At 40.8% G+C, this 14,718-nt stretch overlaps 1 protein-coding gene across 1 annotated transcript in view; it reads right to left on the bottom strand.

Moving 5' to 3' along the window:
* LOC121442892 (neurite extension and migration factor-like) overlaps positions 1-14,319 on the bottom strand; it is a 131,760-nt gene extending 117,441 nt beyond the window's left edge. The window contains 1 exon segment of the mRNA XM_041644535.1: positions 14,182-14,319. The gene's annotated coding sequence lies outside the window, so the exon portion shown is untranslated.
* Between the last annotated feature and the right edge of the window lie 399 nt (positions 14,320-14,718).

The raw sequence follows: 14,718 nt of genomic DNA, 5'->3' as shown, positions 1-14,718 counted from the left end.
TGATTTAAAACTGCAATGTGGACGCAATGTATGAAAGAATAATAAATAAAAAATAAAAATAAATTGTTAAAAAGTAAAATAAGGCTGGAATGTTCCCAGTCCTGGAGTCCTCACTGATTCACAGTAGTAAATGATTATCATCTCTTTCCAAATGCACAATATCCTTGGACAAATTTGGGGTGAAAATGTAACTAGCAACTAGCATGACTCTAGTGACTTCTTAGCCCTGCACAAAAGGCTGGAGATGAGAACTGAAAAATTGAAATTGGCAAGACTTCATAACAACTACTGTGAATTGACATTTGGCCTATATAAAGACAGCAAGGGCAAACCAGTACCAAAGTAAATTGATTAAAGTAGAAGTACAGATGAGTTCCAGTGGGTTAACTTTCAACTTTACAATACCCAAGACCTAAAATAAAGACTGACAAGATGGTTTGTTGGGTAAAGGTGCTTGCTACCAAGCCTGAGATCTATACCTTCAGATGGTGAAAGGAACAAACTAACTCCCAAAAGCTATCCTCTTGTCTCAACACACTCACTGTAACATATATGTGCCTACATACATATAACACATGAAAGATAGACATATATATATACAGACAGACAGACAAACAGAAATGTATAAAATTAAGATATCAAGGATAATGGCACTTTCATTTTATTTTAATTACTATTTTATTTTTAATTATATGTAATGTATTTGTCTGAATGTAGGGTTGTGCACATGGAGGCAAGAAGAGAGCCTAAGATCCCCTGGAGTTGGAGTTACAGATACATGTCAGCTTCCGGAAATGCGTGCTGGGACCAAACTCCAATTTCTGCAAGAACAGCAAACACCCTTAACCACTGAGCAAGTTTTTCAGGCCCACTTATTTTATTTCTAACTTCAGCATCATACCTTTTTGCTGTGTGACATTCAATTTGTTTCATCTCTGAACTTTGTTGTCTTAATATGATGAACTGCCTAAAACAAAAATCTATCACCAGTACTGGGGAGATGGCTCAGTAAGGACTGGATTGGGTTCGGGGAAAGAACTTAAACTGTCTGGTATGTTTCATTTTCTCTTTCTGATAACAATCGAAAGCAAAACTCCATTCAAAATGTTAAAGTTTGTCAAGATGAGGATGTATCCAGGTATGTTTGTCATATCATTCACTCTCGGTGCTTTGCAATGCTTTTGATTACTCAAAAAAAGCAATGCATAAATCTAAAAGAATGCTAGGTTATTTTTTCTATATACTTCAGTATTTGTGACATATTAATGGATTTTTCTTTTATATGGTGCTAGGATCAAATTCAGGACTTTGAATGCATTCTATTACTGAGCTATACTCCTTCCCTTCAAGGATTATTTTGATAAATGACAAATGAAGTTAACCTTAAAACTAGAGAACTAGAAAAGCGGAGGAAAAATAACAAGAGAACGAAAAATAAAGACAGTCACTGAGATAAGATAGAGGTCCCAGAGCCTTGATACATCAAAGTTACCACAGTAACTCAACACATTTCTGTTCTAGTCTGTAAGTCAAAAATTGAACAAATGCCTGTCTTTCAAGATTAGGGATCCTGGATGCTTCTGCTTTCACCCTCTACTAAAATATCAATCAAGCTCTTCTGTTTAACTGATTTCTGTTGTCCAGACAGAGGTTGTCTCCTCCAACCACTTACCCTTTTGTGGTATTTGTTATTTTATCAGTCCTTTCTGAACCTAAGTCATACTGGTTTCCCAGAATCATATGGAGAACACGGTTTTCTGAATTTATTCCCTCACAGTAACTTAGCTTATTGTGGAAGTTGAACGTAATGAAGAGAAGCTTTTCATCCCCCCCCCCCAGCTTCCTCTCCCAATCTAATACCATAGTCATCAAAATATCATCTTTACCATCTCAACTTGGAAGAAATATCTATAGTCTTATTCTCTTTGTTGCATATTTATTAGTCATTGAATCCATTTTTTTAAACATCTCACTGTCTCCTGATGTCCAGCCCTGGCCCCTTTTGCCATTTTTCTTCACTCATCTTTCAGCTTTAAACTCTCTTTTCTTTTGGAGGTTACCTTATAATATAATGGTTGCTTTTTAAGTGTTTCTTCCTATTCTGATTCCCTTTCACACACAGGAACTCAAGTCTCTCTTGTCTGGTGTACTGGATCCAGTACTGGATCCAGGCTGTACTCTTCCAGGGCAGCTATGACCTTGCTCTAGCCACACAATATGTCAGGAAAACAGCTTCAGTCAAAGAACATACAGATCCTGTACAACAAAAGGCATTATTGATAATTGAGAAGAAGTAGGTTGGGAAGGAAGTCAGGTGGAACAGAGTGTTAAATGCAATGGATAAAGACGGGCTTCACACATTTGGAAGTAAGGTTTTCCATTATCTCCTGTTTAAAAAGACCATTGATAGAGAAATCCAAGAGAAAAGATCAAGGCCTGTCTTATAATCATCACTGTGAATCAGAGTGATGCATAATGGGGCTCTGGGAAGCTCACTTGAACATTTCTGAGACTCAAAATAGAAACTGTTAACCGTCATGCAAACTTCAGCTTCACAACTTAAAAAATCTGAAGTCGGAGTGAAGCTGCTTGTCTTACATGGCCACCAATATACATGCTGTGTACATACATGCAGGTGTACTTGTAAAATAAAAAGAAATAAAAACAATAAAATAAATTATTCCTCAAGCTCAGTAATCATCATAGCTCAGTAATTTCATAAGGTCAAGGCAGGAGGACTGTCATAAATCCTGGGCCAGTCGGAGTTATATAGTGAGTTCCAAGCTAGCCTCGACTACAGTATGGGACTCTGCCTCAAAGACAAAACAAAACAATAAGGCAAGGAAAAACATCCTCGCACTATGAAACAGAAGATCTCAAACTGAATGGAAACTGGTGTTCAAACCCAAATGACTAAGATATCCGAATTACCTGGGAGTAGAGAAGGGAGGGGAAACTGCAAATGGGATGTATTGAAAACCAAACAAAGGAGAAAGAAAAATGAAAATAAATAGAATTACTGAAGACTTTAAAACTAGTGACAAAAATGGTTCAATTGCCATTTATAAGTACTTTTGGAACAAAGAGAAAATACAAAGTATAAAAGCAGAGCATATATAGAAAAACAGTAGAAATTGAGAAATAAGTAATAAAAATAAAATAAATTTTGTTTAGAATTACAGTAACACAATAACTTCTCTATAGTAAAATTGAGAGTACTGAGAAAAGTACTGACTTGATAGGATGATGGGAATCATTGAGTCTGAGTGAGAAAGAAAGACTAGGCTGGGGAAAATGTCCAGAGCCTCTGGGAAATATAGGACTAAAGTAAAAAGTTTCCGGTGATCACAGGAAGCCAAGAATGATAGGACGTGGGTCGGGGATTTAAAGCCATGATGACTATTTTAAAAAGTTTTAAAATTTGCAAAAGACATAAACCCACATGTTCAAGAAGCCAGCTATATTTCGAAGTAAGTAAAGTCAAAGAATGCCACGCCAAGGCACATCATGGCCACATTACTGTTTTAAAATCTTGAAAGCAGTAAAGAGAAAAATGGAACCTTATCTACAAGGGAAAATAGTTAAAGTGACAGCAGATTTCTCATCAGAATCCATGGAAGCTAGAATGGGCTGACATATTTCTCAAGCACATTCATAAAAGAACTGTCAACCTTGATTCAGTGAAAATGTACTTTGGGGAATTAAAGAGCAATAAAGAAATTTTCAAATGGATGAAAATTAGAATTTCTTGCTAGAAAAACTGCACTGAAAGAATTGTTAAAGAAAGTTCTCTAAACAGAAAGGAAAATGCAAAAGACATGATCTTAGAACCTCAGGAAGAACAAACAGCACAAAGAGAAAGGGTAACCTTTCTCAATTAGTTTTACAGCTGGAGCAAAAAATTATAACACTATCTGATATAGTTATAAATACATAGTGAAGAAATATTTAAAACCATTATGTTATAAATAGGGAAGGGTAAAGTAAGTTAAAGAAGGCAAAATTTTTATAATTTACTAAAGCAGCCAAAATGTCAATCTTAGTACGCTATAATAAGTTACATGCAGGCACTCTAGAAAATGGTCTCTCTCTCTCTCTCTCTCTCTCTCTCTCTCTCTCTTTCTCCTCTCTCTCTCTCTCTCTCTCTCTCTCTCTCTCTCTCTCTCTCACCAGTTTCTTCCTGTGCAGCCCAAACAGGACTTGAATCTATTATGTAACTCAGGTTGTTCTCCAGCTCAAGCTCTTCCTATCTCAGGCTTCCAAGTGTTGAGATTATAGGCATGAGCTACCATGCCCAACTTAGGGTAGTTTATTTTTAAAAGTTCAAAACTAGTTTCTAGTTTAAGAAACTAAACATGTACTTACATACAAAACAGAAATCCTATCCAAAAAAATTTATCACAGAAAAAGGAAATTTCTGTTCTCTCAAAAACCTGTACATTAAACTGGGTGGTGGTGGTGGCACATACCTTTAATCCCAGCACTCAGGAGGCAGAGGCATATGGATCTCTGTTAGCTCAAGGCCTGGTTTACAAGAGCTAGTTCCAGGACAGGCTCCAAAGCTACAGAGAAACCCTGTCCTGAAAAAACAAACAAACAAAAAAAACCTGTACATTAATGCTCACAACAGTTTTGTTGTTGATAGACTAAAGTGTAGACAAGTAAAGTCTCTCAACAGGTGAAGAACTAAACTGTGATAATCATCTACAAAACTGTTGAATAGCAAGAAAGGATGAATTACTTATACACAAAACAAACTGGGTGACTGGGCTTGGTGATGCACACCTTTAATCCTAGAACTCAGAAGGCAGAGACAAGCGGATATCTACACAGCAAGTGCTGGATAGCCAGGGCTGCTGAGTCAGATCCTTTCTTAAACAAAACAATTAAAAAAAAAAAGCTCAAGTGGAGCTGGGCCTTTATGCTGTGTGAAAAGTTCATATCTCTATGACTTCATTCATGTAATATTGTTGGAATAAAGAAACTATGGATATGGAAAACAGAAATGTGAGTATGGAAGTTTGATATGGCACAGAGTAAAAGTATAAAAACTACAATGGGTAAAACACAAGAAAATCTCTTGTGATTAAATAATACTTGTTCTTTATTATGTTGGTAGTTATACAAATATACATATGTGATATGGTGGCAGGCATGGAACTGTACACAGTCACTATTTCAAAGCCAAATATGTGATGTTGAAATTATACCATGGTTATGCAAAATGTAACAATGGGAAAAACTGGGTGAAGGGTACATAAGGCCCCTCTGTCCTTTCCTGGCAATCTATTGGTTCTATTAATTATTTATTATTATTAATTCTATCATTTATTGCAAAATAAAAATTAAAATCAAAATTAACTAATTGTGAGAGGCAGACCAACTGCCCTTCAAAAATCTTCCCGCCAGAACCTGTGAAAATTTAGATTATATGATATAGGAGGAATTAATATTGCAGATAGAATTAAGGTGGCAAGTCAACTAACTAGTTGGGGCGAGAGTGCATTCAGGCAAACTCAATACAACTATAGTGGTATTTCCAAGTGGAAAGGGGAGGAAGAAGGGCAAAAATTGGAGGTGCAGATTTTTTCTAAACAAGACTGAAGGGATGAGATGTGGGGATTTAATCATCCGCTGGAAGCTTTGAATATGGAAGGTCTTCAACACGACATGAAATATAAGTAGCATCTAGGAGTTAGAAAGTGGATGGAACTAGAGTTTCCTCCTGTGGTCTCCAAAAGGAATGCGGCTATTTTCACACCTCGACTTTAGCGAGTGAAACAGGAGTTCAGATTACTGACATCCATAACTACTGAATAATAATTTATATTATTTTAAACCACTCTGTTTTGGGTAAGATTTATTGAAAAATAGTAGTCATAGTATAAAAATGAAACTATCCACCAAGAGTTAAAAACTAACCAACTCAAAGATAAACAACTGGGATACTGGGGCATTGGAGCATTCGATTGGAAAAGGGCTTACTGCACAGTCATGAGGACCTAAGTTTACATCTCCAAGCATCCACATAAAAAATTATGCACAGTAATCCCAGCACAAGAGAAGAGGAGGCATGAGGATCCCGGGAGCTGCTGGCAAAGCCCATTTAGCGAATTGACAAGCTCCAGGTTTCGTGAGAGACCTGTCTCAAAAAATAAAGGGAACAAACGAACATAAGTGTGGGAAAGGGACTTGCAGAGAGGCCTTAGCAAGGATGGGAAGCAAATAATACAGGATGAGGGGTCAGAATGATCAGAATGCATTATATATGTATGACGCTGTCAAAGAAAAAAATTAATTTCAATCTTAATTTTCAATAAAATTTAAAATTTGCATTTTAAAACACAACAAAGTGGATAATGATTGATGAAGACACTTGATGTCCATCTCTGGCCTTCTCATACATTCAAACTCATACACAATGACATCTGCAATACACCAGCACGTACAGACTGTGTTCTCTGGTAATCGACATATAATGATGAAAGCTATTTGCAATTCTACATCACCAATGAAATCAATGATGGAACATCTTCCCTCAGAATTGCAAGGAAAAGAAAAATGTTGCTCTCTATTAAATGGGGCCCATTAAAACAAAGGATATAAAAACAGAAACAATTTATGCCACAGAAGCTGGCAATCCTGTCTCCGTCCAGTTTTGGATCTATTTGCTGAGGAATTTCTGTGTTAAGACAACTTTAGTTAGTCTCCAAAGACACAGTATACAGAGACAGTAGAAAAATGCACTGAATTAGAAAAAAGGTAGGTAAAAGACACAACCACCTAATTTCCTATGACAGGACAATTCATCTTGTTCTTTTTCTGTCTCTATCTTTAATATCCCAGTGCTTAGCAGATAATATATGCTCAAAAATGTTTGATGAGATATACTATAAATGATAACTAATAGACCCATCAAGTATTAGATTATATTAACTTTCCAAACTGCTAAGACAAAATGCCACAAACATTTATTCTACGTATTACCATTCCAACTACAAGGCACAGTTGTGGCATATATTTATTTTTGTGGTGCTTCCAGAGATTTGCATTTAGTATATGATATTAGAGTTCCAGGAGGAAATCTTTTAAGTCACTCCACAATGACTAATACTCCAAAAGGCCCATGAATCCCAGGGGTCTCATGAACGTATCTGTCATTTCCCTCTCTGACCCCTTCACCACACCTAACAATTGGTACCAAGAATAGTTTTCTATTTTGGTTAACCCCTTTGGCTAAGTAAAACACATAGACAGAAAAACACAAAAGAGAGAGGGTAGGGGAAAATGAACACGATGGAGCTTTTATGGAATATAATGTATTAATGCATAAATTGTTAGGGTAAAAGCTGAACACATTTTTGTTTCCATCTTTTTTCTTTTGTTTTTGAGATTATAATTATAACATTTCTCCCCAACCTTTTCTACCTCCAAACCATCCCATAAACCCCCATTGCTCTTTCACATCTACAGTTTCTTTTTTCATTAATTATTTTTACATACCTGTACATGAAAAATAATTTTTAAGATTTTTCGAGTTAACAAGTCTAGGGTTTGTTGAAATGAAACAACTTATTTAGGGTAAGAACAGCAATGCCCAATCGAGTATTAAGTGGCTCTTTTTCATAATAAAAATGCCTATGAAGGTTAATCAGAAAAATATTTGGAACAGTAGCTGAGGGCTATGAACCATGAGTATACTAATACTGTTTTTTGAGAGTCATTTTCATGGCTTTCATTTCAAGCTACTGTGACCATGACAGGCATGCAACAGGATTTCTGTAACAACTGGGGAAAGGCAGTTCAGACGCTTGTTTTTGTTTGTTTGCTTGTTTGTTTTTCGAGACAGGGTTTCTCTATGTAACAGCCCTGGATGTCTTGGTACTTGCTCTGTAGACCAGGCTAATCTCGAACTTAGAGATACACCTACTTTTGCCTCCCAAGTGCTGGGATTAAAAGCATGCTCAACCACTGCCTGGTCATGCCGAGGCTTTTAACTCACAATGGATGATTGGACTTCTTGAAATGCACAGTATGCACATACTGTGTATGTGTATATAAATATGCAGTTCTCTGAAGAGCACACACTTGGAGGCCCTCGAATTTTTGTACCAGTTCATACCACAATAAGCGACCACTGGGCTAAATAGTGACGGTCCTTTTTCTCCTCCGCTGCTTAGTAAGGCAACATATCTTTCGAATGTGCTTTGTTTACTTAATAGCTAAAGAGAAAGTGAGTTTCTGCTCAGACAAGTCATCGAGACTGATTCCTGGGTTAATAAATCACACATGTGCCTGAAAAAAAATGGCAAATATTGGGAAAAGAGACAGAAAAAACCTCCGTAGTACTACAAAGTTTAGGCTACCTCAGAGGAGAGAATGGTAAGTTAATTATTGATACACGGACTGAAACAGACATTCACTTTCAAATTTTGCTTTTTAGGTAATCCCCGGGCCATTCTTCCTGGTTTTGGTTAATCTCTCAAGCTCTAGTTATTAGTTGAGGTATTGAAGGTAGGCTGGTTTTAACAACGGATTTGGTAATAGTCAACTAAGTAACAGGAGCTTGAAAATATTTACAAAAAGCACTCCTAACTGGCTTTTCTTTTTCCTTCTTGTTTACATAATCATTCCACGATTGATCATATTTAGACTGGGAACCACAGTTTTATTCACCGTAGCCTCAGAGCAATAAAAGTCAATCAGAGATGCTTAGGACTGGGAGGCAGACAGCTTAAAAAATCATCTTGGCTCTTATCCATTCTTCCCTTAGCACTACATCTTTCTCTTCATCTATATGAAGGGGTCAGGATAACCCTAAGGTTTTCCTGATAAACTTTAACCTTGTTATCTCTTAAATTTCTTTTAAGTATTTTACTTCATGGGTGTGGTGTTCTGTCTGTCTGTGTACTATGTACATGTCTAGTGCCCTAGGAGGCCAGAAGTGTGTATCAGATGCGTTGGGAAATGGAGTTAGGGATGGTAATGAATTGTCATGTAGGTGCTGGGCATCAAACTCCGGTCTTCTAGAAAAACAGTCAGTGCTCTTAACCTCTGAGCCTCTCTCCAGTCCCAGCTCTTATCAGGCTTTCATGAAAGTAAGAACAGGCACTCTCCAGTGTATAGATGGTACCTCGTGAAGTGCATGCATTAGTACAAACAAAGAATTCCATTTTGTAGTGATATCTTTGAACCGGATATTCCAATTCTGTTGGACACAAAGCACCAATCCTTTCGAGGCTCTTCTACAGCCTCTTAGCTGGCAAAGGTTGAATAAACTAGGTTAAAGAGTCATTGTATCTCTGAAGCTCATTATTCTACCAAGTTTTGCAAGTTAATTATCATCTCAAATTAGGAAATACAGTTTCTTAATGTAAAGGTGTCTTATACCTCAAGTTAATAGAATTGTTTAGGAAGAAAATAAGCATGCCATAACATATGTTAACCTACTGATAATCTCAAATAGAGAAAATACTTTAATTTCATCCAAATAAAATTGATATCCTCCTTGTCATCTTCCTCCTCCTCCTTCAGTCCCCTCTCTCCCCTTCCCTCCCTCTATCACCCTCCCTCCATCTCCACGGGAAAGAGTCTTGTGTATCCCGGATGATCTCAAACTATCTACTGGAGGATGCCTTTAAACTTCTTGTCTTCCTACCTTTTCTTCTTGAATACTGGGATTACACCACTATGTCCAGTTTAGACGTTTCTAAGCATTGAACATAGGGCTGCATGCAAACCATTCCTTTAAAAAAAATAAGACGGGGGTCTCACTATATATCCCAAGATTGCCTTGAACTCAGTTTCCAAAGCTGGCCTCAAACTCAGCATCTTCTTGCTCCTCCCTCTTGAGTGAGGTACTATACCACATCTGGCTTTATGCTTGTTCTTGATGGAGCGTGGGTCAAATTACTACAACATTTGGGTTCAGTGTACAAATTTTGTTCTCTAAACAGTCTCCAGATAAACATCAGGATAACTTTCTTTCTTAAGCTAGTTTGTGCGGCACTTGAAAAAAAGCACTGGGAGAAAGAAGCTGACATTTAAAATAGGATTTGAGGGTACTTGAGAAAATGGTACATAATTGCTTACGTCAAACTCTTCTTATGGAGAGAAATAAGAATCTACAGGCATGTCATTTAAGAAAAATAATCATGTGCATAGTAGCTGGTCTCAAGAATTCATCCAGGTTTTGTGGTACATGTATGTAATGATGGTATTTAGGAAGCAGAGGTCGGAGGATCACAAGTCCAAAACTAGCCTGGGCTACAAGTAAGACCCCCGTCTCAAACCTAAAATCAAAAGCAGAAACACCAATGGCTGAGAATGTAGCTCCGTGGTAGAGTACTTGTTTGGCATATACGAGGTCCTGTGCTCCATCTTCAGCATGGGAAAAAAGAGGTATGAAATAGAACGCAACAGAAACAACACAAACACTAGCTCTCCTTTTCTACTAGAGAGCAAGGAAAGGAAAGACATTAGACCATATCACTTACAAAGGAAAAAAGGGCACATTCCTTAGCCAAAGTCTGTGAATCACTGTGCATAAATAGGGAAGAGACAAAAGGCTGTCGCCTCTACCTGGAGCTGGCCTTAGAAAGGCCGCTTCCCCTAACTGCCCCTTCTCTAAGCCGTGACGTGCATACTGCTGCATAAGGTTGACATTGTTTGACACGACAGGAATGTTCATCTGTGCCCGAAAACACATTTTCTGGATAGTATTGAAGGTATGAACTTAAGGAAGTCTGAAGTTGTGCTCTTGGCCAAGGTTCTTTGCTTTGTTTTCAAACGGCTCGGCTCTGGATAAGTGTCCTGACAACCAGCTAAGCTCTTTGTGTCTAACCTTGTGACCTTGGGTTTGAAAAGGTGCTCTGGTGAGGAACTATTAACTACAGAGCTCAACTTTTCGGAGGAAATAAAATAATAAAATGAAATTTAAAGTTTAAATCCAAGATGGGAAAAACAAATAAGCCCCAAATGTCTTACTTCTTAGTGAATAATTCCTTTTCCCTATCATCCTTTTGATCTTTCTCTTTCTTTTGCTTCCTGCCAGCAGGAACATTTTAACCACATGTGTGCCAACAGATAAAAGGTTTACATATAACAGTCAAAGGCCAACTAGAATCTCCTACTACAAAGGAAGGGGCTTGCAGAAGAAAAAAAAAAACAACTCTAGTACTGGATTTAGGAATGGAGAAGCTGCAATCAATGCTTCCTTGGTCAAGACATTCCCTCCCCTAAGCAAACACTTGAGTGAGACTAGAACCTCCACAATGGCTGTGTTAGAGTTCCATGAGCTTGTCTTTGAGTGTTTGAAATCCAGCCGTTATCGCTTTTTCTTTCTCTCTTTTACCTCCGTAAATACAAGCGAAGCAAAGCGACAGCACATCTTTAGTTCTCTCTGCTCTCTGGGTAGCTAACAGGTAATCAGATTGTGAAAAAAAAGGAAAAAGATGGGAGAAAGACAGTGAGTAAAACAGAAAGCAGCAGTGTTCTGCAGTTATTTGACTTTGGCAATGGGGCGATTACAGGTTTGCACGTGTGTGCCTGCATGTGCACATGTGTGTGTTAAAAAGCATTGATGCATCAAAGATTTATTCATTGAACAGGCTGATTTATTTAACAGACTTGACATATGTCAAATTCTGCCATGTGCTTATATAATTGTTACCCATTTATCAGAGCTGTAATTTAGGCAAATATTTGTTTTAAAAGTATCTTCTTTTAAATGTCTTTCTCTGGCCTGCTGCACAATCAATCTGGGCTTCTTTTTAATTACGTTAACAATAGCTATTTGGTTGGAGTCTGTGAAATCTAATCTTTTCCCCCCAAACTCTTCAGATTTTTCAGGTAATTACTTTCAAGTTAAAATCATACTACAAGAAAAAAATAAGTATGCATAATATCCTTTTGTGTTTTCATATTTTGAATGTTTGATCTTCAAAAAATCAGTTTTTTGACATTGTTAAAAATCACAGATCTGATACTGCTAATGTAAAAAGGTACCTAAAGGGACAAAAGGGTATGATTTTTGAGAGCTTATGTGTGGGGGATATGGAGACAGCAAAAGTAGCCAAGCGTGGGGGAAACCTACAAAAAGAATTAAGTAGAAAAAAAGAAGTAAATGAAATCAAATCTCAATTCTTACAAATTTTGTTAAATCACCCTACCCCATTTGAACACAAAAAATTATATCTTTTCAACTTAAATGCATGCAATCTATCTAGGTTCTGTGGGAGGTAAAATTTTGCAAAGTATTTCCAAGAAACAAAAATGTCTAATCACTAGCTGCCGGAGCTGCTTTGAATTCCCTCATTGTAAATATGTTACTTGCAAAAAACAAGAGGTTTCTTTTGACCTCCCTGGTCAAGGAGTGTGGAGACTACATAAGGGATAAGGGTGGGGATAGAAGGGAAATCCCACCACCACAGAAGTAAATTTTTGACCTAGTAAGCAAATACGCTTTTGTTGTTAGTGCTGGGTAAAATGTACAAGTCTTCCAGAAATTAGAGACTGTAATAAAAATGTACCAGCCCAAATTTAAATTGCTCACTAGACAGATGGTTAATTATATTCACAGCCACATATTTCTCCGGGATAGAGTTTCAGACACTCAGCCAGTTTTATTTGATTAGCCGGTTTTCTAGTTAATATGTAAAATGACAGTTACTTGGGGCTTTTTTGTTTCTTTCTAAAAATATATTTTTCAATAAGTGTAAGTTCTCAGCCTTAAGAACGTCACTGCTGGGAATAAAATGTTTGGTCACGCTACCCATGTGGATAGAAGTACGATTCACCCCACAAGCCCCAAATGGTCTCTTGCAGTTCAGAGAAAACCATTGGAGCACCTTTTATTCCCCAAGCAAAACATTCCAGGAACTGTTAGCACACTCTGCTTCTCCAACTAAAACAGTTTTTCAAATCCCAGGACTAAAGTATTTTATAGATTTTTTTATTTTTTTAAAAAAAAGGGTCCTGCCAACCCCACACACTATTGTGTATTCTCAGACAAGTCTAGAAAATGGAACGTTAAAAACACGGCTAAGTGTGCCGTTGTGCCCAGATTTCAACATGTTAATAGTAGCCAAAGCCCAGAAGCAAACTATGAGACTCGGTCATTCCAAAATACTACCAGAAGCTAGACAAAAATCTGGAGTGCTGGTGTCAAAATGTGGATCTCGACTGATTTTTTTTTTTTAAACTTTGAAAAGGACCAAAAGCCTTGCACGGGTGGTTTGGTCCCTTACGAGTCAGCCAGGAGCAGTCATGCAGAAACCACTGGATTCCTGGGCTGAACTGTGCGGTCTGCACACTTTCCGGTTGCGGGGCCGCCCCATGGCTTCCCTGGGCGCCGGCTGTCTGGGACCGAGTAGAGACAGCGTGAATGCAGGCACGGCAGCCGGGGGCTCCAGAAACCCCGGAGAACAGCGGCTGTCGGACCGCCTGGGAGAGCGGGAAGGGGCAGCTGGCCAATTTCAGCAAAGGTGACAAGCTGGGCGAGGCTCGCTTGGGTCCCTAACTTCTTCTCGCTGCCTTTGGCTTTGGCTGGGTACTGCGAGCTGTGGAGGCGCGGTGGCGCTGCGAGGTGGCCAGAGGCGCCCTGAGCGCGCGGGAGCGCCGGTCGGGGGAGGCGTCGGCACCCGGGCTTCGCACCTCTGCGCCTTCGCCCGGGACGCCAGCCGAGGCCACCGCGTGGGTTTTCCCGCTCGCTCCAAAGCGTGCCTCGGCCGTGCCAGGCGCCCCGGCTGGCCGGGGCTCCCCTCAGGGTCGCCGAGCTGAAGGGAGGTGGCACTCGGCTGGCTCCTGCTACCCTGCGGCGTGCGAGCGAGCGGCCCGACCCGCTCCCTCCCCTCCCCCTTCCCCGGCGGCGGCGGCGGCGGCGGCGGCGGCGGCGGCACACAGGCCTTTCCTAGATTGCAGCGCTCGCGGGTCGAGCCAGGTTCCATCGCCCCGCCGGCTTCGCTCCCTGGCGCACACAGACACCGCACGCACTCCATCCGCGCGCATACACACGTCCTCCCCGCTGGCTTCCCTGGCTCGGCTTCTCGCAAGCTTCTCGCTCAGTTGCTCGCACCCACCCCCCCTCCAGCTGCCGCCTCCCCGCGCCCACCGGCCTGGGAGCCAGCGGGAAGGCCTGGGGGGGTGACAGGGGGCAGGCTGGGTGGCAGCGCTCACACTCACCTCGCAGGCAGCCTCCCCGAGGCGCACGTCGCTGGCGGCTCCGGCAGCCGGCGTCCCTAGCTGTAGCGACCGCAATCAAGGCTGGGGCTGCCGCCGTCGCTGCAGCTGGTCGAGCTGCCGCCGCTGCTCCCGCTCACTGCTGCCGCTGCCTCTGCCACTGCCTCTGGCTCTGCCTCTGCTCCGTGCGCGGGGCCCGCCAGGTGGACGCGCCTCGCTCAGCTCGCTCGCTCAGGTTCCGCCGCCGCCGCCGCCGTCGCCGCCGCCGTCGCCATTGCCGCACTAGATAGAGTCAGAGCTGTAGGGCTCCAGCGCGGGAAGTCAGAGCTTCCACCGCCGCCCGCCGGCTCAGCGCTCCTCTCACCGCGCCGCTCGCTCGCCCGCTCGTTCGCTCGCCCGCCCGTTCGCCTGCTAGCTCGCTGGCGCCAGGACGACCTAGCTCGCGGGCTGCTGCGCGCGCGGCGCCTGGAGCCCGCTCTGCGCGGTGGCTGCGGCCGTCCGCGACAGAGAGAGGCAGAGGGTGGTTGAGACTGCCGCTAG

Source organism: Microtus oregoni, unplaced genomic scaffold, assembly GCF_018167655.1.
Source record: "Microtus oregoni isolate MIOR12 unplaced genomic scaffold, Mior012 000097F_ref0000449, whole genome shotgun sequence".
NCBI lineage: Eukaryota > Metazoa > Chordata > Mammalia > Rodentia > Cricetidae > Microtus > Microtus oregoni.
The sequence above is the reverse complement of the archived record's forward strand: the minus strand, read 5'-3'. Positions and strand labels throughout refer to the sequence as shown.